The sequence below is a fragment of the Perissodus microlepis genome, chromosome 22 (genome assembly GCF_051167445.1).
Source record: "Perissodus microlepis isolate ML-2025 ecotype Zambia chromosome 22, ASM5116744v1, whole genome shotgun sequence".
In the NCBI taxonomy this organism is placed as follows: Eukaryota; Metazoa; Chordata; class Actinopteri; order Cichliformes; family Cichlidae; genus Perissodus; species Perissodus microlepis.
This window is the reverse complement of record NC_140481.1, coordinates 31,269,736-31,292,945: the sequence shown is the minus strand read 5'-3', so window position 1 is coordinate 31,292,945 and position 23,210 is coordinate 31,269,736. Positions and strand designations below refer to the sequence as shown.

The window sequence follows — 23,210 nt, the reverse complement described above, 5'->3', positions numbered from 1 at the left end:
AGGATGTTTATAGCTCCAACTATTTAACTTGGTACCAACAGAAAGATGGAGGAGTTCCTAAACTGCTCATTTACTATGCTAGCACTCGAGTATCAGGGATTCCAGATCGTTTTACAGGCAGTGGATCAAACTCTGACTTCACTCTGACCATCAGTGGAGTCCAGGCTGAAGATGCAGCAGTTTATTACTGTCAGAGTCGGCACTATCCTAACAGTCAGTGGGTGTTCACACAGTGAAAAACAGTCGTACAAAAACCTCCCTCAGTCAGACTGAACAGAAACTGAAGTGACTGCTGCAGCTGGAAGATACTGCAGAGACTGATACAGTTCACTGAGGACACACACACACACACACACACACACAGCATTGTCAGTGACTCAGTACAATAAATCCCTATGACAGTAGCTGTCTCAGCTTCCAACTAAAATATTGTGTTCAAACCAGTAAATTAATTAAATTTTCACTTTTCTAGTCTTGTTTCAGTGATACTATAATTGTGTTTTGACTTTAAAAAAACCTAGTGTTGATTACGGCCAACCTGGACTGGAGACAGAATCAGAATCAATCAACTGAACATCCCATCACGTCACTTGTGAACATGATAAAATGTCCACTTAATCATAAACTTAATTCAATTATGGACTAAGTAAGTTTTCTCTCAGGATGTTAGGCTGCCCGTAAACATGTTCTCTTGTCTCTTTCTTTTGAATCTGTGTTTTGTTGAATGTTCTTAATTAAGGTAAGGCACATTGTAGTCAAAGGAGCTTGCAAAGAAAAGCGTCTGGACTTCTTTAAGTTACTTGAAGACGTTTCACCTCTCTTCAAGTAACTTAAAGAAGTCCAGACGCTTTTCTTTGCAAGCTCCTTTGACTACGATGACCTGGATGACTGAGAACCTTCACAGACGTAAGGCACATTGTCCTACTGTTACCAACTTCCACCACAAGGTGGCAGCATCATAAAGAATAGCAGTTACTACTTCCAGATTTCAGCAAGTGCATCTTGGTCTATGGCAGGGGTCTCCAACTCCAGACCTCGAGGGCCGGTGTTCTGCAGGTTTTAGATGTGTACTTGATCCAACGCAGCTTATTTAAATTACATCCTCAACATGTCTTGAAGTTCTCCAGAGGCCTGTAATGAACTAATCATTTGATTCACGTGTGCTGACCCAGGGTGAGATCTAAAACCTGCAGGACACCGCCCCTCGAGGACTGGAGTTGGACATCACTGGTATATGGTTCTGTGTGTTTGTTGTTGTGTTTTGTCACTTCTTGGTGGCTGCTTGTCGGGGCCTGGAGCCTGGGGCTCGCTCAGGCCCCTTCGGGGGTGGGGTGCCCCCGGCCTCTCGGCCTGGGGCTCGGTCACTCTGGCACAGCTGGCTGCCGGCGGAGCTCACGGGCACGTCACTGCAACCCCCCCTGGCTTCTGCTCCACGGCTGCTGAGTGACCCCTCATCTGGGACTCTTGTCAGCTCTTTCTGGGACAGTGGCGCGGCTGCCCCTCTGTTGGTCTTCCTTGGTCTCTTGTGTTCTGAGGGCTGTCTGGAGTTTTGATCTCCTCCATACCTGCTTCATGCCCTGGAGGACGGGGCTGTGGCCCCCCCACACCCTCTAGCAGATCATTACATGAAGGAACCTTTTAAAAACAAGCGCGCTCATGCTCACAGGTGTACACACGGGTGCTCACACACACAAACTACACCCTTTTTGGCTCCTACCTCAAAGCACACTGTGCGCTGTCGATCTTACGTGCTGCATAATAATGTTCAATATTTAGTATTTACTGTTATATTCCCATAGATCATCGTGATGATGTTTATTATGTTGCTCTTTTTTCTTCTTCTGCTTGTTTTCTCAAATGAAAACATTCACCCAATTACTTTTACAGCTGACCTGGTTATTTTGGTGCATGAAATATTTTGAATTATAAATGATGATGACTTCTGATGTTTTTACTTTCATCATGAATAATCATCCTGATGAAGATGGACAAACTGTTTCTATCAGATGTTAAATCAGATGATCCATTAGCAAAAATATTCACTGGTATCTTCAGAAACCCGGAGAAGCTTCTAAACCGTTTATTCATAAAGCTAATCTCCATCACTCTGGTGTTTCTGATCATTTTACTGGTAGCTGGTCTGGGACTGACGTCACTCTGATCATCAGTTCAGAGTTCAGAATTAAGATGCAGTGGTTTGTTACTGTTAGCAGTGTTTAAGTTTGCTGTTCATATAAAACCCTCACACAGCTGGAGAGGAACTGATCTGAGAGCTGCAGTAAAATTGAAGACCAACAAGATATAAGCAATAGTTTTATTGGAAATGTAAATAAATTCTGCAACACAGAAAGAGCTGTGGTCAAGCTATTTATTACTTCGCGCAGGAGAGCCAACACACACATCGAACATAACAGTTCACAGTCATGTCAGCCCTGCCCTTGGGACGTCTCAGCTCCTCTTTTATACTCCCCTCCCCCCCCCCCCCCCCCCCCCCCCCACACACACACACACACACACACACACACACACACACACACAACTCTCTGTTTTATGTATGCTCACAAACCTGCAGTGCATTCAGATCATGCACAGAACCAGTTAAAATCATAATACTGCTGAGCAGTTATTGCACACTCAGTGTTGGGGAGTAACAGAATTCATGTACCAGCATTATGTATTTAAAATACAAAATATAAGTAACTGTATTCTGTTATAGTTACGGTTTAAAAAGGTGGTATTCAGAATACAATTACACGTCGGTCTTTTCCTGTTTCATATGTTAGGCTGTGCCCTCTCTATGGTAATTCCACGCTGGCTGAAACCCAAAGAAAACACGCATTAAGAGGCTCTAATGTCTGTGTCTCAATCTTGCGGCCCATGTCATCTCTGCTTGCTGCCAGCATTATGACGTGAAGAAATATTTAAAAATATTTTAAAATTATTATTCAAAAAATTATTTAATATGAAGGCAACAGGCAGAGTGTTACAGGCATCGCCCTAAAGAATGTAGCCTCATGGGCAGTGTAGTCTGTGCTGCAGGGAGAATGGACCGTCATACCCGTTATGTGTCTGTGAGCGAGGGAGGGAGAAAAAGGAAAAGTACGAGCTGTCATCGAGCAGAAACGGGAGCTGGAAGCATGTAAATATAATAATAACCACTGCAGCCAAGAAGAGAGCCTGACGAGCCCAGTTGTAAGTAAGCTATTAAGACTCGACTGTACGCTGTGTTTGTGTTTTCCTCCGAAACAATAAGTTCTGCTGGAGCAGCCTTTCAACGCCTCTCTCTGTCTCTTACAAAGTTGACCCAGACAACAAAGTAAAGCTGGTTTTTGGCTACGAGCCCGACACGAACCCGACGTATTAGCCAGAGGTCCCTTTACTACAGTTCGGAGCCGCGGACCTGTTTTATATACGCGTTTGCAGATCACTGCAAAAAGTGCAGCCTTACCTAATGTCCACCTACTGTTACTCATTTATATTAAGATGTAAAAATCGAGTTGTTATTGGTACGGCGAGTAGCCTTCAGTAACAGTAATAAATCACATTCACGTAGTTGTAAAAAGCATGATCATATATTAAGTAATCCAAAGTATTCAGAATACGTTACAAAATACATTTTGGGGCATGTAATCTGTAATCTGTAGTGGAATAAATTTTAAAAGTAACCTTCCCAACACTGCAGACACTACATCACAAAACAGAAAGTGACCTGTTCAGGGCATGAAACCGAAGTCTTTCCAGTCTCACAGGTTGTCCTGTTATAAAAATATCAAATTAAAACAGAGATGAATGATTCTGAGCTGTGGTCATGTTTAACTTTTGCATCCTGTGGTCAGCATCATGCATCAATGTGAATCACTGCAAGATTTTTGTACTGAGTTTTACAAAACTCTAAAATAGGTTTTGCAAATTGTAACTTTCCTCTGATTTTTTTTTAATGTCTTTCATTTTTGATGCCATGTTCAAATGTGCAGGTTCATTTTTGGGGGAAGCTTTTCTGTCCTGTTGCTTACATGTAAGCGGTTCTTTGATTTGCTGACAGGTAAGTTTCTAAAACTTCTTTCAGGGTGAAGATTCTCTGAAACTCTGTTCATGTGTTTGAGTAGACAAGTACAACATTTCTTTTCTTCTTCTTTTTTAAGTGAACAAGAGGAAATCAGATTTTGTCTTACAAGGACGAGTGTCTGTGCCTTTATCTTCAGACATTGTTTGCATGTTTTGTTGGCATTTGGCAACACTTGGGGTTATATCACAAAGTACTGCTCTGGTTTGATCATGAAACATTTTCTTGCCTTTCTCAGTCAATGGACATGTTTTTGTAAAAGATTTCAGAAATTACCCAAATTTAAAAATCCCACACATCCATCAATGTGTGGATGTGTCCTAAAACACAAGAAAGAAAACATTTTCATACACTCAAAAGTATTTTTATACAAAATATAAACAACATTTCAAACCAATTATTTTTTTAATTGATTCATGACCTGATCAAGATAAAGACAACTTAACTATTCAAAGAAGAAAAAGGAAATATCATTTCCAAATAATCAGTCTTTTTGAAATAATTTACAGTGAACATTGTGAAAAACTGACTGATTAATTGATAAACAGCATCGACTATTTGATCCAACTACTTGTTGTTTTCAGTCAGTTCATTTCCATAGAGAGGCACTTTGCATCAGCAGCACCATGCTCCAGTGCTCTGGGAGAGTTTATAGTCCTGAGAGTTGAACACTGGATGACTGACAGCTGTCCTTCATCACAACAGAAGCCACAGAAATCCTCCTCATCAAAAACATGACTTTGATCTGCGTCCTCATCTGGACTCTCCTCTGCTGCTGCTTCACAGGTAAAGTCCAGAGAATCAAACTCCTCTCCTCTATCAACATCTGTCCCTCTGAAATGAAGCCCACAAAACCATGAAGCTGCTTTATGTTTTTGTCTCTGTCTCCTCAGAGTCCAGAGGACAGATCACAGTGACTCAGCCTGGAGCAGTGAGCTCTGCTGTGGGAGGAACTGTGAGCATCAAGTGTAGGACCAGTCAGGATGTTTATAGCAATTATTTACACTGGTACCAACAGAAAGATGGAGGAGTTCCTAAACTGCTCATTAAGTATGCTAGCACTCAAGTATCAGGGATTCCAGCTCATTTTGCAGGCAGTGGATCAAACTCTGACTTCACTCTGACCATCAGTGGAGTCCAGGCTGAAGATGCAGCAGTTTATTACTGTAAAAGCTGGCACTATCCTAACAGTCAGTGGGTTGTCACACAGTGAAAAACAGTCGTACAAAAACCTCCCTCAGTCAGACTGAACAGAAACTGAAGTGACTGCTGCAGCTGGAAGATACTGCAGAGACTGATACAGTTCACTGAAGATAAAGGCAGAGGTGGAAGAAGAACAGCACATAAGCAGCAGTATCTACAGAACAGTGTGGAATATTCCAAGGGAGACAGGATAGATGTATCTTCTTCCATGAAATAACCTTCTTCTGTCATTTCTTAGTATTTGAACAAAAAGATAACAAAATGAACAAAAAACAAGACTGGATGTGCCTATAACTGAAGAAGAGGTCAGAGCTGCGATCTCATCAATGAAAAATGGGAAATCGCCAGGCTCGGATGGCTTCCCGATTGAGTACTATAAGAAATATATTGATATTTTAGCTCCAGTCTTGCATAAAGTTGACCTTGAGGCACTAGAAATAAGCTCCTTACCGAGTACATTTAATGATGCACTAATCTCCCTTATTCCTAAAAAGGATAGGGATATATCAGACCAAGGGCGGAGCTTTGGTTTTGGCATTGGTGGGGACGAATGATTCAACCACCGAACTCTGCCCCGTTTCTTTTTTTTCTCCTTTTCGTCTTTGCTTCTTCATAAAAAAAGGAGAAATATACTTGCCTACATATGCTATTCTACATGCTTTTAAACCATTTAAAATTACAATTCATAGTTTTATATGTGAATTATATAATGTTAAATTGCTATTAAACAAACAACTAAGTATTTTAGACTTTAGTTTACTTCAGCCATATTCCATATAAATCAGCTATCATACAACAATAAAAATAGCTTCAAATACAGTCATGACAATAAAAGAATATGACTTTAAGGACTTAACAACGTCTCTTATACATTAGCACTGTATAGGAATTTCTTTTACTTATGTATTAATCACATTATTTTATTGTATGATGCCTTGGTGCCACTGGATTTAACATGTCTCACACTCATACAGTAAGACAAATGGTGGGGGTCTAGTAACGAAGGTGGGGGAAGCAGACAGCTCCACAGGAAGAGTCTTTTGTCTCTTTGAGGACTCTGGGAGGTAACAAGGGAGTGTGAACCTTAAGGTGTGAAACAGCTGTGTACTGCCTTTTGTTCCTGAAGAAGGTATTTAACTGAGAGCCATGTTAGTCTCAGAGGGACTCTGCTGACCGTCTGCCCTGCGGTCATGTAGGCTCTCCACAAGCTTGGTTGTCTGTTGTTTGTGTGTTTGGATTAAAGAATGTTAGCTACCGCTCACCGCTCGTCTGCAGGCTTTATTTAATGGGAAACTTCCACAACAGCACTAAGGGAACACTGATGACCTGGTGGTTTTTGTCCATAAAACTACTCATCTAAGATTACCACAAAGTAAAAGATCTCTCAGCAAAATAATGCAACGTTTTAGGCACTATTGCCCCGATCAAATCAGTGAGCTGGGATTTTTTATTCTAAACATGAACTACTGTTACAGCAACAGACATGGCCTACTGGTGCCCCACACAACAACTCAATGTCCACTATGTGAAGGAGCCAAACACATGCCTGCTCCTCTCGTTAAAGTTAAATGTCACTATTATTATTGTCTGTCCGGAAACAGGCCGGGGGTGTCCAAATTCAAAGACTGCGTCCACCTGAGGACCCGGTGTTGTGTCTAGAAGTAACTGTCTGCCAAAAACTGACTTCTGGTATTTGCCAAAAACTGATTGCTTGTATTTAAACTGCTATAAATAACTTGTTGGTCTATAATATGTGAAACATATGTCAAATGTATCCCACATGAATGATATCAAGTCATCTTTAGCAACAAACAACATTCCTGTAACAAGGTAGAAGCTGCATTCAGTTTTTGGCAGTGACTTTTATGTATCCTTTATTTATGCAGTTCAAAAAATGTCTCTTTTAAGAGTAATCTGGCCAAGATGCTGAAATTGCAGTAAATGCAAAAATAGTTCTGTAAACATAATTTAAGTGGACAAAAGGAAGCTGATTGATTATAATGTAAGTACAATAACACGGTTACAAATATACTTGAGAAACAAGTAATTTTTTCATTTTATATATAAAATTGCAAAATGTTGACAAAAGTTTTGGCCTTCCACGTAGATCAAATATTACCAGATATCATCAATGGTGATCAGGTTGGTTTTATTAAGAATAGGTCTTCAGGTGATAACATTAGAAGACTTCTATTATTATTTCAAGCTAGCCCCGGTTGCGGCCTTCTCGCTCGATGTCGAGAAGGCTTTTGATCGGGTAGAATGGGGCTTCCTTATGACAACCCTTGCAAGGTTTAGGTTTGGGCCTGGATTTTGTAACTGGGTCAAAACTGTATATTCAAGTCCAAGGGCAGCAGTTTTGACAAATGGATTGGTGTCAGAGTTTTTCCATCTCACTCGCAGGACCCGGCAGAGGTGTTCTTTGTCCCTGCTGCTCTTCATGATATTTCTGGAACCACTGGCCTTAGCTATTCGAGCTAACAGGGATATCAGAGGTATTCACGCAGGGGGTATGGAGCACAAGTTATTTCTATATGCTGACGACATCTTAGCAGTATTAACGGATCCCATCCAGTCTCTACCGGCGCTACTCGCATGCGTTGAGTCATTTTCAGGGTTGTCAGGTTACAAGATAAATTGGTACAAATTGGAAGGCACGCCACTATCAGCATCATGTCACTCTAGATCCATTACTCCATTCAATTTTAAGTATTTACCTTCAGGTATGAAGTATTTAGGAATATTATTAAACCCAAAATTAGAGGATATTATGCTTATGTGTTTATGTTTAACAATCTAAAAAAAGAGATATGTGAAAACTTGAGGACTACATGGCAGAGATATTTTTTTTATTTTTTATTTTCCCGCCTGTCCCGTTTGATTCTTTTGCCATCAGAATTACTGTCTAAAGGCAAAGAAAGATGCCCAACGGATTTACTTTACCAAATGGACCATCCCAGCCTTGCCGTATTGGTCCATTTGATTGACCTTTGTTTTTATTATTTATTTTATGTTATTTTCACTTGCTGCACACGGGACAGACATGACTGGGGGAAAGAAAAGGGAGAAAGAGAGAGGTAGGGAAAGAAAAACAGCGGGGAAGAGGAACGGTGATAAAGGGCAGAAAACAAAAACAAACAAAACAGACAAAATACATCTATCAATCACCTGGATCACCTGTTGAGAAAGAAAAAAGAGAAAACAAGCAAAGAAAGAGAGAGCTATATAATAAACAACATCATCGCGATGATCTATGGGAATATAACAGTAAATACTAAATATTGAACATTATTGTGCAGCACGTAAGATCGACAGCGCACAGTGTGCTTTGAGGTAGGACCCAAAAAGGGTGTAGTTTGTGTGTGTGAGCACCTGTGTGTACACCTGTGTGCGTGAGCGCGGCAGAGATATTTCAGTCGTGTAATTTGTAAAGAAGATTGGTGTAAAATTTTGTCATTCTCTGATAAATATATAAGAGAGGCCAGGGGTAAGTTTACTCAGTACAAATTAATAGATGCATGGTACTTCACTCCTTCTAAACTTTATAGAATGGGAATCAGTCCCAATAATATATGCTGGAAATGTAGCTCAGATCCAGGGACATTTATGCATGCTATTTGGGAATGTGGGAAAGTTGAGAGCTGAGTGTGGGAGCCCCTCGTGGCCTCACAGGTCACAGAGCCCACCTTCTCCCACTGGTCTGCAGGCAGCATCAGGGTGCTGCTCCAGCTGTAGAGCCTGTCTGTCTGCTGCACCCCGGGGCTCCTGCTCACTTCCCAATCAATGCCGCTGCATCTGCGGCCGTCAACGATCCAGGACAGACTCCAGTCTGAGGGGAAGCCCTTGTTGGCCAGACATGTGAGCGTGGCTTTCCCCTGCTCCAGCTCCTTACTCGAGCACTGTCAGGGTGGGACGGACATCACCTAGGAGACACCAATCAGCTTAGAGAATGGGTAACAGGTAGTTTCTGTCAGATGTTTTTCTGCTCCAACAGTCACTCAACACATTGTTTCACTTCCCTTTAAAAAACCTCTCAGCACAGAAATATGTCCAAACCACATACAGAAGGAATAAGTGCAACATTTTACAAACCAGTGTCAAAGTCACAAAAGTGCAACTCACACATGATTTTAAGTGTTACATGAGTTTAGACAAATAATTAATCACTAAAACTATTTACTTGATAAACAGAGATATTTACTATACATTTAACTTCTGAATATGTCTTTAAGTTTAGTCTGTTTAATTTTATTTGAAGAATTTTTATTCAAGTAAAATTGTGTTTATCCACAACTTACTGTGAAGAACATAGAGAAAAAATCATTGAAGGAACTGTTTTATTGACAGGAAGAAGGTAAAAATTTCAAACATAAATTTAGACGGAAATTTCTGTCAGCCTCCTTGATATATCAGGAAAAACAACAAAATAAAGTTTTGATGTTTTTCTCTCACCCAACAGTCAACAATTGAAGCAAACAAAGGGTATAAACTTACATCCAAATTCCAGTCTGGTTCCTCCTCCAAAAGTCCACCACAGTGATACAAACTCACTGAGGCGCTGTACAAAAACCTCTGACTGTAGAGAGACACGGCTCTCTGACTCTGAAACAAACAAACTCAACAAATCATTTACTGCGGAAGCGGATTTATCAGTTAACTTAGACCAAAACTTCTGGTCTCAGACTTGCTTAAAAACCTTTCATCTAATCAGAAATCCCAGTCTTCAATTAATTCAATACAAAATATTACATAGAGTGCACTATACAGGTCATCGGATGTTCAAGATGGGCTTTACGTCTACCAACAACTGCTCACACTGTCAAACCAATTCACCGGACAATTATATCCGCGCTCTTTGGTTCTGTCCACCAGTTCAGAAGTTTTGGCGCGAGATATGTGAAGACTTATCAAAATGTCTGAAATGTAACATTCCAACTTCCCCCTTAGTGTGTTTGTTGGGCAGCTTAGATAATGTCACTTCAGAAAAGAATATAGCCCATATGGTTTTCACTGCCCTATGCATAGCCAAGAAAACAGTCCTCATGAACTGGAAAAATAAAAATAATCTTAATTCTAACCAATATAGAAATTATCTATTAGATTACATTAGTCTTGATACAGCCTCTGCCACCACATCAGATCAATTGCTCTGGGCTCCTTTGATCAGCTCCATCACCTAGTGGGGGTGGGGGTCATAGTTTGGTCCCGCCTTCACTGCTGTGATTGGTGTTGGGGTAGGGACAGGCTTAGGGCGTCGGGGGGTTCCCCGGAGGCATCTTTCTTGGGGGGCTCAACCCGGGGTAGCGGTCATATTCAATTAGGGGCTCTGTTGGCTCTCGGGTGACGGTTTCCTCGTGGCTGCGTGCAGCGGGGCTAGGGGAGGGTCTGTGCTGACGGACGTGGGTTACTGACCTGGTAGCCTGGCTGCCCCTGGGTGGGTCCGGGATGGGCGTGAGGTTCTGGGGGCGCTCCGTCTCTGGGCTGGGGCCCTGGCCGGGCCTCGGGGGCTTGGTCCTGGTTGGTGTGTTGCCGGGGTTGTGGGCGGGTGGGTGCATGGGGGCCCGGCCCTGGCGCAGGGTGCCGCCGGTGCGTCGAGCCACCTGGGGGGCTCTTCAACTGGTGAGGGAGGTTGTCACATCTTGCAGGAGCTTTCCTCTCTTCGAGAACTCTCTCTGCAGGAGGGGGAGATACAGGAGAGGTGGAGGAAGATCTCAGCCTGGGCGTCTATTGTCTTATGTAGGGAGGATGTATGGGAGGAACTGTGAACATCAAGTGTAGGACCAGTCAGGATGTTTATAACAACAACTATTTAGCTTGGTACCAACAAAAAGATGGGGAATCTCCCAAACGTCTCATTTACTATGCTAGCACTCGAGATTCGGGGATTCCAGCTCGTTTTACAGGCAGTGGATCAAACTCTGACTTCACTCTGACCATCAGTGGAGTCCAGGCTGAAGATGCAGCAGTTTATTACTGTCAGAGTTTTCATGTCATCAACAGTCAAGCTGTGTTCACACAGTGAAAAACAGTCGTACAAAAACCTCCCTCAGTCAGACTGAACAGAAACTGAAGTGACTGCTGCAGCTGGAAGATACTGCAGAGACTGATACAGTTCACTGAGGACACACACACACACACACACACACACACACACACACACACACACACACACACAAATAAATGCTTTTTATACCTTAGTGAGGACATCTAGTTGACATAATGCTTTCCCCAGCCTCTTACCCTAACCTTAAAAATGAATCCTGAACTCTAACACCTAGCTTAAATCTTAAATTAACTGTATCCCTGACACTAAACCCACATTTTGAGCCTTGTGGCTATTTAATAATAGGAGACCAAAAAAAAAAGGTGACTTGACCATTTCTTCACCTGAGAAAGTCTTGGGTTGTCAGTGTTCTTTGGGTCATTATCTATTTGCACTGTGAAGTGCTGTCCAATGACTTTCCAACTGCTCCAATGAGTAACATTGGCTCCAACATCTTTGACAGATGATGTGATATGCTTCAGATCAGTTTTCCTTCTTCATCATTTTCTTTTCCAATTATGCTGATAAAACTTCATCTTGGAACTGTTCCTGATTTTTCTGTGTTTTTCTGGCAAAGTCTAATCCAGTCTTCCAGTTCTTGAGCGTAACCAGCAGTTTGTAACTGGCAAGAGTTTCCTTTCATGAAGATGACTCTTGATCTCTTGGTGGTAGACTTTGACTATGATACAGCCACCTGGGGCTACTGTAGCTCAGAAGCATCCATCCAATGTATCCATCCATTTTTGAGCCTCTGAAAAAAATAAATAAAGACAGGAGTATCCTTGTGGCAAAGACGTCCACATGTTATCTGCTCCAATACAGGACCAAATTTAGAGAACTTACTTTGAATTTCAGTAAAATGTTAATTTGATTGATCCATTACGAAACAGCATTATTAGACTGATCCAAGTCTGTGCTGACTTAGAGCCACAGCAACCAAAACAAAACTAGACCAGGGGATGTTAAAATATACTTTTCTGAATAAATGTGAATCATATCATTTAGATGTTTTTACAAATGTCCCTCAAACCATGTTGACTGATCGAAATGACACCTGTGAATTCACAATGTGATGACTGCTTGTGATGTAATCCTGTTGAAGTCAGTCAGATGATTTCCATAGAGAGGCACTTTGCATCAGCAGCACCATGCTCCAGTGCTCTGGGAGAGTTTATAGTCCTGAGAGTTGAACACTGGATGACTGACAGCTGTCCTTCATCACAACAGAAGCCACAGAAATCCTCCTCATCAAAAACATGACTTTGATCTGCGTCCTCATCTGGACTCTCCTCTGCTGCTGCTTCACAGGTAAAGTCCAGAGAATCAAACTCCTCTCCTCTATCAACATCTGTCCCTCTGAAATGAAGCCCACAAAACCATGAAGCTGCTTTATGTTTTTGTCTCTGTATCCTCAGAGTCCAGAGGACAGATCACAGTGACTCAGCCTGGAGCAGTGAGCTCTGCTGTGGGAGGAACTGTGAACATCAAGTGTAGGACCAGTCAGAATGTTCATGGCAATAACCATATGTTTTGGTACCAACAGAAGGATGGAGGAGTTCCTAAACCTTTAATAAAATATGTCAATCAGCTATTATCAGGGATTCCAGCTCGTTTTACAGGCAGTGGATCAAACTCTGACTTCACTCTGACCATCAGTGGAGTCCAGGCTGAAGATGCAGCAGTTTATTACTGTCAGAGTGCTCATGTTAGCAACAGTCAGTGGGTTGTCACACAGTGAAAAACAGTCGTACAAAAACCTCCCTCAGTCAGACTGAACAGAAACTGAAGTGACTGCTGCAGCTGGAAGATACTGCAGAGACTGATACAGTTCACTGAGGACACACACACACACACACACACACACACACACACGCTTTACCATATTCTCCATGTTCTTTAAAGCGACCATGAAATGATTTCAATATTTTAAACTCTGTTACAATATCCATGAATGAATCTCGACAAAATGAAAGACAGTCTTTCTAATGGAAAGTCCAAAGACAGCAAGACAAAACAGGTTAGTGACCAACTAACCCTACTATACCAACATGAACATGCAGTATATAAAAGACAAAACCTATAAAATTTGATTAATGTACATTTTAAAGATGCAACACTCCATCTTCATTTCCAAGTTAAGTACTTATGGTGTGAGAGGAATTGTAATGAAATGGTTAAGCAGTTACTTAGATAATAGGTTTCAGTATGTGCAGTGTTTAGTTAATTCATCTGAAAGAATGAAAATAGAATGTGGGGTCCCTCGAGGTTCTGTTTTAGGACCAAAACCTTTTAATTTATATATAAACAACATTTGTGATGTGTCGAAAATGTTAAATTTTGTTTTGTTTGCAGACGACACAAATTTTTTGTGCTCCAGAGAAAACTTGAAAGAATTGGCTAAAATTATGGTTATTGAAATGAAAAAAACTAAAAAAATGGTTTGATGTAAATAAGTTATCGCCGAATTTGGAAAAAAGTTTATGATATTCGGAAACCGTGTAAAGGAAGAAGAGATAGTATTATCCATAGATGGAGTATTCACTGAAAGAGTTACAGAATTGCGTTTTCTGGGTGTAATAGTGGATGACAAGTTAACATGGAAATTTCATGTTGAACATATTAAAAAAAATATGGCCAAAAATATTTATATCCTGGGTAATGTTAGATATATATTAGATTACAAGACAATACGAATATTATATTTTTCATATTTTTTACCCTATTTGAGTTATTGTGTTGAAGTATGGGGGGATACATATGTGACTAATTTAACAGCACTATACTTATTACAGAAGAGAACGCTTCGAATTATGCATAACGTTAAATATAGAGAACAAACTAATAGTTTGTTTATAAAATCGAAATTATTAAAACTTGAATTTATAGTGATATTACAGACATTAATTATTATGTTTAGAGGAAAAAATAAAACATTATCTCTTAAGTTACAAAGATTATTTGTATTGTGTTCAAAAAATGGGGATAGCAGAAGGAAGTTTTATTTTAAGCATCAGTTTGCTCGGACCACACAAAGGCAAATATGTCCAACAGTCAAAGATATAAGAATGTGGAATTCTCTCCATGATCATCTTAAGGGTTGCACAAATGTTTTTCAATTTAAAATGTGCTACAAGAATAAAATGATAAACGAATATGAAAAAGCTGAAAATAACAGAAGGTAACTGTAGAAAGAATTATCCTTTTAGTTTGATATTTAGTGGTATTGCACATTGTTGAGTATATTGTTTTGTTTTGCTATGTACACAATAATTCCAGAGTGTATTGTGGTTGTAAGTGCCTACTTGTACTATTATAGATAGGGGGCAGGTGTTCATAAGAATTTATTCTTCTTCCTGCTCCTTTTCATGCATGGAAACAGTGTGACTTTTGAGAGGAAGGTTTCAATTTCAATTCAATTCAATTTTATTTATATAGCGCCAAATCACAACAAAAGTCGCCTCAAGGCGCTTCATAGATACAGAGAAAAACCCAACAATCATATGACCCCCTATGAGCAAGCACTTTGGCGACAGTGGGAAGGAAAAACTCCCTTTTAACAGGAAGAAACCTCCGGCAGAACCAGGCTCAGGGAGGGGCGGGGCCATCTGCTGTGATTGGTTGGGGTGAGAGAAGGAAGACAGGATAAAAGACATGCTGTGGAAGAGAGACAGGGGTTAATAACAGATATGATTCAATGCAGAGAGGTCTATTAATACATGTGTATAGGAATTGAATTACTACTATTACTACTATACTACATTTGAAACAAAATTAAAAATGAAATGAAATGAAAGACGGATTTATCTCATTAATTGTTCTTTTTTGTATTTCCAGCTTCATCAGCAGAAATCATCCTGACTCAGACTCCTAAAGCTCAGTCTGTTGTTCCAGGACAGACTGTCTCTATCAGATGTAAAGCCAGTTCAAGTGTTAGTGATGACATTGCTGGTATCTACAGAAATCTGGAGATACCAAAGCTGTTTTGAGTTCATGTTTTTGCCTCTGTGTATCTGCACATTGGGTCCACCAATCCTGCCTGCACACAGCTCATGAAATACTTAAGTGGAGATGACATATAAGATGTCATGTCATCTGTGTGAGTGTGTGTAATAAAAAACAGGTGAAATAACTGTATCAAGACTAGAAATTATGAAGAGGAAATATATACCATCAACTTGGCTCCTATTTCTTTAAAAGTATATTAAATGTGGAAATAACAATATAGTCAATCTTTTCAAATCATATAACTCTTGTTTTTTATTTTGGTTGGGCTTATTAAATGTTTCTATTTTAAGGTGTATTTGTTAAACTCGAGTGCTCAAAGACCATGTTTACTAATTTTATTCTTTTTAGAACAGATCATACACACAAAGGGATGAATGTAGAGGCATTTGTTATGATTTTGGTATTTATGAGATGGAACAATTTTTATTGTTTTGTTTTTTTAATATGAGAAGTAGAAGTAACAAGGAAACAAAGGATGTTACAGCACATAAGCAAAGAGCTGTACCACAAGAAAAACAGCAACAACGACTCAGTAAATGACATCAGGACTGGGAACACTGGTCTCTCCTCAGTATCTCTGAGACCAGAGTCTGGGAGCCCTGGGTGGCCTCACAGGTCACAGAGCCCACCTTCATCCAGTGGTCTGCAGGGAGCCTCAGGGTGCTGCTCCAGCTGTAGAGGCCGTCGTTCTGCAGCACCACGGGGCTCCTGCTCTCTTCCCAGCTGATGCTGCCACTGCCATCCACCTTCCAGGACAGACTCCAGTCTGAGGGGAAGCCCTTGTTGGCCAGACATGTGAGTGTGGCCATTCCCTGCATCAGCTCCTCACTAGAAGGACCCAGCACCTTCAGGGCGGGGCGGGTATCACCTAGGAAACACCAATCAGCTTAGAGGGCACGAACCACAATTTGATTTTCTCCGTTAAGAAGTTTCTGTCAGGTGTTTTTTCTGCTCCACCAGTCATTCACTCACACATTGTTTCACTTCCCTTTAAGAAACCTCTCATGCATATCAGCACAGAGAGAATCATCACACAGTTTGAGCTGAAATATGTTCAAACTACACTGGAAATAAAAGAAGCAGAAGTGGAAACATTTACAGTAGCTTTAAAATGACTACAAGTCTGAGTTATGGATGATATATACATACATACATACATATATATATAAAAAAAAAAAAACTAAACACCCATCTCGCCCCTGCGGGCGGTTTATCCTTCAAGCTCGTGTCCTGGTACCAGAGGCCTGGGAGCTTGAGGGTCCTGCACAGTATCTTAGCTGTTCCCAGGACTGCGCTCTTCTGGACAGAGATCTCCGATGTTGTTCCCGGGATCTGCTGGAGCCACTCGCCTAGTTCGGAAGTCACCACACCTAGTGCTCCGATTACCATGGGGACCACCGTTACCTTCACCCTCCACAACTTCCCAAACTCTTCTCTGAGCCCTTGTCTCAAGCTTCTCATATTTCTTCTTTTTGATGTTGCTGGTGGTGGTTGCAGCTTTTCTAGCGGCCTCTTCATGGTTCCCATTCGCCTGCGGGATCCCCAGGTACTTGTAACTGTCCTCTATGTCTGCAATGTTGCCTTCTGGTAGTTCAATCCCCTCAGTTCTGGCTACCTTCCCTCTCTTTGTTACCATCCGACTACACTTCTCCAGTCCGAACGACATTCCAATGTCATTGCTGTATAGCCTGGTGGTGTGGATCAGTGAATCCATGTCTCGTTCACTCTTGGCATACAGCTTGATGTCATCCATGTACAGGAGGTGGCTGACAACTGCTCCGTTCCGTAGTCGGTATCCGTAGCCACTCTTGTCAATGATCTCACTGAGGGGGTTCAGGCCTATGCAGAACAGCACTGCTGTCCCCACTGCAGAACAGCTGTGGGGACAGAGCATCTCCTTGGTAGATCCCGCACTTGATGGCGACTTGTGCTATGGGCTTGGAGTTGGCCTCTAGTGTCATAGGCCTTCTTGTAATCAATCCAGGCAGTGCACAGGTTGGTCGGTAATTTAGTAATTTAATGTTAGTGTCGGTAATCGTGGTTGTAGGTATTGTCCGTAGTGCTGCATTAACATCATCTAGCAGACCTTCTGAGGGTACTTCACGTAATCTTGGTAACCGGCTATGGGGGGTCCAGGTTTCAAGCTTGGCCATGATCCTATCTTTCAGGTCAGTTCCTCTCGCACTCAACGATTCTCACCACCCTTGGGGGCGTCTCCCATTTTGACCTCAGGACTTCCAGGCCATACTTGGGACAGGTGTTTCTGTATACTATGCCGGCCACTTGGTTATGGCGTTCCATGTATGCCCTGCCTGCTAGCATCTTGCACCCTGCTGTTATGTGCTGGATTGTCTCTGGGGCATCTTTACACAGCCTCCACCTGGGGTCTTGCCTGGTGTGATAGACCCCAGCCTCTACGGATCTTATGCTCAGAGCTTGTTCCTGTGCTGCCATGATTAGTGCCTCTGTGCTGTCTTTCAGTCCAGCTTTGTCCAGCCACTGGTAGGATTTCTGGATATCAGCCACTTCCTCTCTCTGCTGGTGGTACATACTGTGCAGGGGCCTGTCCTTACACGATGGTGCCTCCTCTTCCTCTTCTTTCTTGGGTTTCTGCTGCCTGAGGTATTCACTGCTGAGCACGGGGTCAGTTGGGGCCATCTTACTGATGTATCCGTGGATGTTTGTTGCCATATATATATATATGTATAGAGAGAGAGAGAGAGAGAGAGAGAGAGAGATCTTTTTTTTAAAGTACAAAGTGTTTAAAAATAGGAAAATTTAATGGTCTTAAAGCATGAAACAAACAAAAAGCAAGAGTGGAGCTGAATAATGAGGTGTGGGAGCCCTGGGTGGCCTCACAGGTCACACTGTGAAATGGCAATAAATGAATCTTCTATGTGCTGTGACAGAACATGAACAGTAAACAGATCACTCCCATTTTTCACTTTAATATCACGTTTGGAGTCCAGCCGAAAGTGGTAAAAGTGGTAAGCCCCGTTGAAGAACTGAAAAGCATAGTATTTATTTTGGCACACAGGCCTCCGCTCATTGGAGGATATGATTTATATATATGACTGTTAAACAGAAGAAGTTGCAATCATTGATAGAAAATAGCAATAGGGGGAAAAGGATTCAACCTGAAGAGACATAAACATGGCAAAGAAATGTGGTAGGATCTAAATCTCAAACACAAGCAAACTGCCTTTTTGTTGCAGAAATTTAAACCAGCAAAAACAGGATGTTCAAGGCAAAATGTTCAGAAATCTGAGTCTGTCTCAAAAGATTGCCCCTGACTCCATGAACTCTTCCAGTCCATCTTACAGCTTTTGATTTAACATTGTTGAGTCTCTGTCTTTGTTCAAACTTAAGGCCCGTCTTAAATCCATGCATGTCTATATTTATTTGTATTACAATTCATATTTGAATTATTTCACATTTTCCATTTTTTTTTTAATTCAAATTTATCTCTCCACTAGATGTCATGAATGATTTAATTATTCAGCAGAGGACAGCTGCAGCTGACTGACTCTGTGTGTTTGCATATGTGTCAGTGGCTGTCCAGGCCTTTCAGAGCCACTCACACACCAGCAGCACAATGATGATGTCACTGACTCTACTGCTGGCCACCCTGGGGCTCCTTGTTCAGGGTGAGACTCTCTGTGAAAACTTCAGCATGCAGCCAGGTTCACCACAATGATGTTCTGCTATGATGGAGAAACTCTGAAACCAGCAGCACTGACCTTCTTCCATTTGTTCTCCATGTTAGAGAAATGATCCTCTAATGTTTGGATGTTCATCATCTTTCTTTAAACTGGGTTTTTCTCAATAACTCTTCTTCTCATTTTCATGTTTTCAGGTTCATTTGGAGATGTCATCCTGACTCAGACTCCCAAAGTTCAGTCTGCTGTTCTAGGACAGACTGTCTCTATCAGATGTAAAGCCAGTTCAAGTATGAGTAACTACCTCTACTGGTATCTTCAGAAACCCCCTGAAGCTCCTAAACTGCTTGTTTATTATGCAACAAGCCGTCAGTCTGGAGTTTCTGATCGTTTCAGTGGAAGTGGATCTGGGACTGACTTCACTTTGACCATCAGTGGAGTTCAGGCTGAAGATGCAGGAGTTTATTATGGTCAGCAGGGTTACAGCTTCCCGTTCACACAGTGAAAATCTGTTGTACAAAAACCTCTCAGCTGAAGAGGAACTGATCTGAAGCAACAGCTGCAGAACAAACTAAAAGACTGAGAAGAACGATTACTTTAATATTTACTGTGGAATTTCATTTGTGTGCACTCACAGTTTAACGTTCATAAATTTATTGAATACGTTGTTAGTAACATGAAAAAAAAAGTGATGTCCCCGAATAAAAACATAAATGTTTAATGAGTCACAGAATACGGACACAACACTGGCTCCAGATTTTTAACATGTGAACATTATTTTTAGATGACTATTGTTCTCTGTAGTCCACCAGTCTGACTCATTCTTAGTTTCTACATTTATAACAATGGACAGTCTGTCCAGAGAGAGGCTCGACCTACTACAGAGAGAGAAAATAGACTTTAGAGAAACTGAGAGTTCAGATAAAAAGACGTAACTGGAAGGTAAAATATAACAAGCTGTTATTAACAATACAAATGCTGTTGTCAGTGTTTCTGCACTGATGAGCAGCTCTTTTCTATTTGTAAGCTGTTAAATATTTAACTGATCCTTCTGTGGAGCTCAGCTGCAGTCCTTCATCACACAAATCCAAAAAATCATTGTAGTCACATCACAACTAGTGTCTATAATATTCTAATATTCTGCTGATTAACAAATCAAGCAGGCTGTTATAACAGTGTTTGTAGGGAATGTGTTCAGTGAAGATTTAGCCTCATTTGGACATTTCCAGCACAAACGAATCACTGTTACTGTTGTAAAAACCTAAAGTTATTTAGTCAATTTCCAAAGTATTAATGTAGACAGAACAAATAATTTTAAGGTTTCTCTTTAAAATAATATCTTACTAATGCTTAAAAGTGTGACATTAATATAAAGTCCCACCAAAATCTGAAACCAATGAAAATAAGATGTGATCATCCTGACAGACTGTGGACTTTGTCTTTTTTTAAGAGGTTTAGTGAAGTGAGTTTCTCTCATTTTGCTGTAAAGACTAGAAGAGATTAACTTCTATATAAGTTGATTAAAGCAGACCTGTAGTCTCTCATCTGCCTGCATTCCTGTGTTTGCTCTGTTAGTCTGTTCTTAACATCATGTCCACTGTCGAGCTCAATTCTGTCCTCATTATTTGAGTCCAGTTATTGTCTCGCTGCCTTCTGTGAGTTACTCAGCCTCTGTTTTGTGTGCTTTAAATCTCAGACTCCTGATCTCCACCTCATCCTGACAATTAGGGATCCTCAACTAAGTCTCCACCTGCTTCATCTCTGCCACCACCAGCTTCTAGACTCTTCTCTGCTTTGGTGCTTCATCACAGTTTCACTGCCAAATAGTTCATTAATCAAACTTCAGTAAATCTTCACTTAAACTTGATTTAAATGATTTCTGTTTAAACATACAGATGACACCCTGCTCTTTAATTTTACTTATTAGGTTTTAGATCAGATTAAAATGTAGATCATAAAACAGCTTTGAGACTAGAAATTATGAAGAGCACACAGATAATCTATGGTTGACATGACCTCAACATCTTATAGAGAAATATTTAATATGTGGATTAAAAAATATATTTAACCATTTTCACTGCACATTACACTCGATGTGTCTGTTTACATTTTTATTTTGGTCTGGTTTTACAAATATTACAAAATCTTAATTTTTTAATGTGCATTTATTAAACTCACAGAGTCAAAGAACATGTTTTCTCGTTACATTTTTATTCTTTTAAGAGTTTGAAATATCAGCTTTACAACAGACACAAAAGGATGAAACTAGAGGAGATTGTTGCTATGATTGTTGTCATTATGAGATGAAAATATGACTATTTAATGAGTTTATTTTTTAAATCTGCAAACACAAAGAAACAAAGAGACAGAAGAAAAACAGCATGAAAGACTCAGTGATTGACATCAGGACTGGGAACACTGGTCTCTCCTCAGTATCTCTGAGACCAGAGTCTGGGAGCCCTGGGTGGCCTCACAGGTCACAGAGTCCACCTTCCCCCACTGGTCTGCAGTGAGCGTCAGGGTGCTGCTCCAGCTGTAGAGGCCGTCATTCTGCAGCACTCCAGGAGTCCTGCTCTCCTCCCCTCTGATGCTGCTGCTGCCACTGCTGTCGCTCGTCTTCCAGGACAGACTCCAGTCTGAGGGGAAGCCCTTGTTGGCCACACACATGAGCGTGGCCTTCCCCTGCTCCAGCTCTGCACTGGAGGGACCCAGCACCTTCAGGGCGGGGCGGGTATCACCTAGGAAACACCAATCAGCTTAGAGGACAGGAACCACAATTTGAATTTCTCCGTTAAGAAGTTTCTGTCAGGTGTTTTTTCTGCTCCACCAGTCATTCACTCACACATTGTTTCACTTCCCTTTAAGAAACCTCTCATGCATATCAGCACAGAGAGAATCATCACACAGTTTGAGCTGAAATATGTTCAAACTACACTGGAAATAAAAGAAGCAGATGTGGAAACATTTACAGCAGAAGTTTGGCTTTAAAATGATTAGAAGTCTAAATCATGGACGACTGAAGAAATGAGTGGACACAAGCACAGAGCAGCTACTCATTCATATAGATTTGAAATGTTATTGAACAGCTCACATGATTTCAAACTAAATCTGAAACATCTGACACGATAAAAACATCAGAAAGCAAACTTTAACTCATCCAAACAGCAGCTGATGTGGTGGAAATTTACAAACTAATCATAAGATGATGAAGTTTACTCTTGTCTACATATATTTTACTGTGACAGAAATGTAGATTAAACAAGAGAAACTCGCAGAGCTCATCTGAATTAGTCCAGTAAAAAGGACAAACATCAAACACTAAATTATTTTAAATAAAAAAAATCTTTTGTCTCATCTAAGCAGTCTAACAAATAATTATTAAATAAAATGATAAAATATTTAATAACAAACACAGTTTAATTAACTTACTTCCAACATCCAGTCTGGTTCCTCCACCGAACGTGTACCACAGTGATACAAACTCATTGAGCCGCCGTACAAAAACCTCTGACTGTAGAGAGACACGGCTCTCTGACTCTGAAACAAACAAACTCAACAAAATAATTCACTGTTTGCATAATTTAATAATATTATAATAGTGTAATTAAAACAAATAAAGCCCATTACAACAATATTTAAAGAATATGATTTCAAAATGTAGATTTTACAGCTTTCCACATGTGAAAACATCTCTTGAAACCTGGCACTTATTTTTTCACAACTCTAAACACTGAAACTAATTCTCAGCCTAAAACGCTTCAAAAACACTTCAGATTCATGTAGTTATGTTTTGAATTTCACAAAAATATTAAGTTCTGGAAAGTGTACCAGCATTTTTTTCTATAATTTTTTTTTTTTTTTAATTTCCGAAGGAATATGTCCATTGTTAAGACCCTGCCTACACATACAGGGTTTTTTTTAAATGAGTTTTTATTTCTATTTTGGACTTCTGTCTACAAATAATGGTGTTTTAGGAAGTTTTGAAAATTCCTTCCAGGTAGAGAAGACTGTGCTCTGTGCTGTTCTAACTGTGAAGGCTTCTAACTGGTAAACATTACGATTCAATTCGGGTTTTATCACCATGTGTTGCTTTGGTTTACTTTTGACATGTTTCTCACACACACACGTTTTCAAACAACTTCACTTACATTTATTCGTGAACAGTTAAATGAACTTCAGTAAATGTTTCCCCATCACTGCTTTTCTCAGTTGCTTTGGTGAAAGTCTTACATCAGGA

The 23,210-nt window shown here is 40.6% G+C and overlaps 2 pseudogenes across 1 annotated transcript; one reads left to right on the top strand and one right to left on the bottom strand.

Moving 5' to 3' along the window:
* Positions 1-18,891: 18,891 nt before the first annotated feature.
* LOC146363541 (Ig kappa chain V region 3368 pseudogene) lies at positions 18,892-19,478 on the top strand (annotated as a pseudogene).
* A 1,687-nt stretch (positions 19,479-21,165) lies between these two features.
* On the bottom strand, positions 21,166-22,486 carry LOC146363540 (Ig kappa-b4 chain C region pseudogene; annotated as a pseudogene). The gene is made up of 2 exons (XR_014799250.1): positions 22,403-22,486; positions 21,166-21,711 (listed from the first exon to the last, which is right to left on the bottom strand). The product of XR_014799250.1 is annotated as an Ig kappa-b4 chain C region pseudogene (transcript).
* Positions 22,487-23,210: the final 724 nt, after the last annotated feature.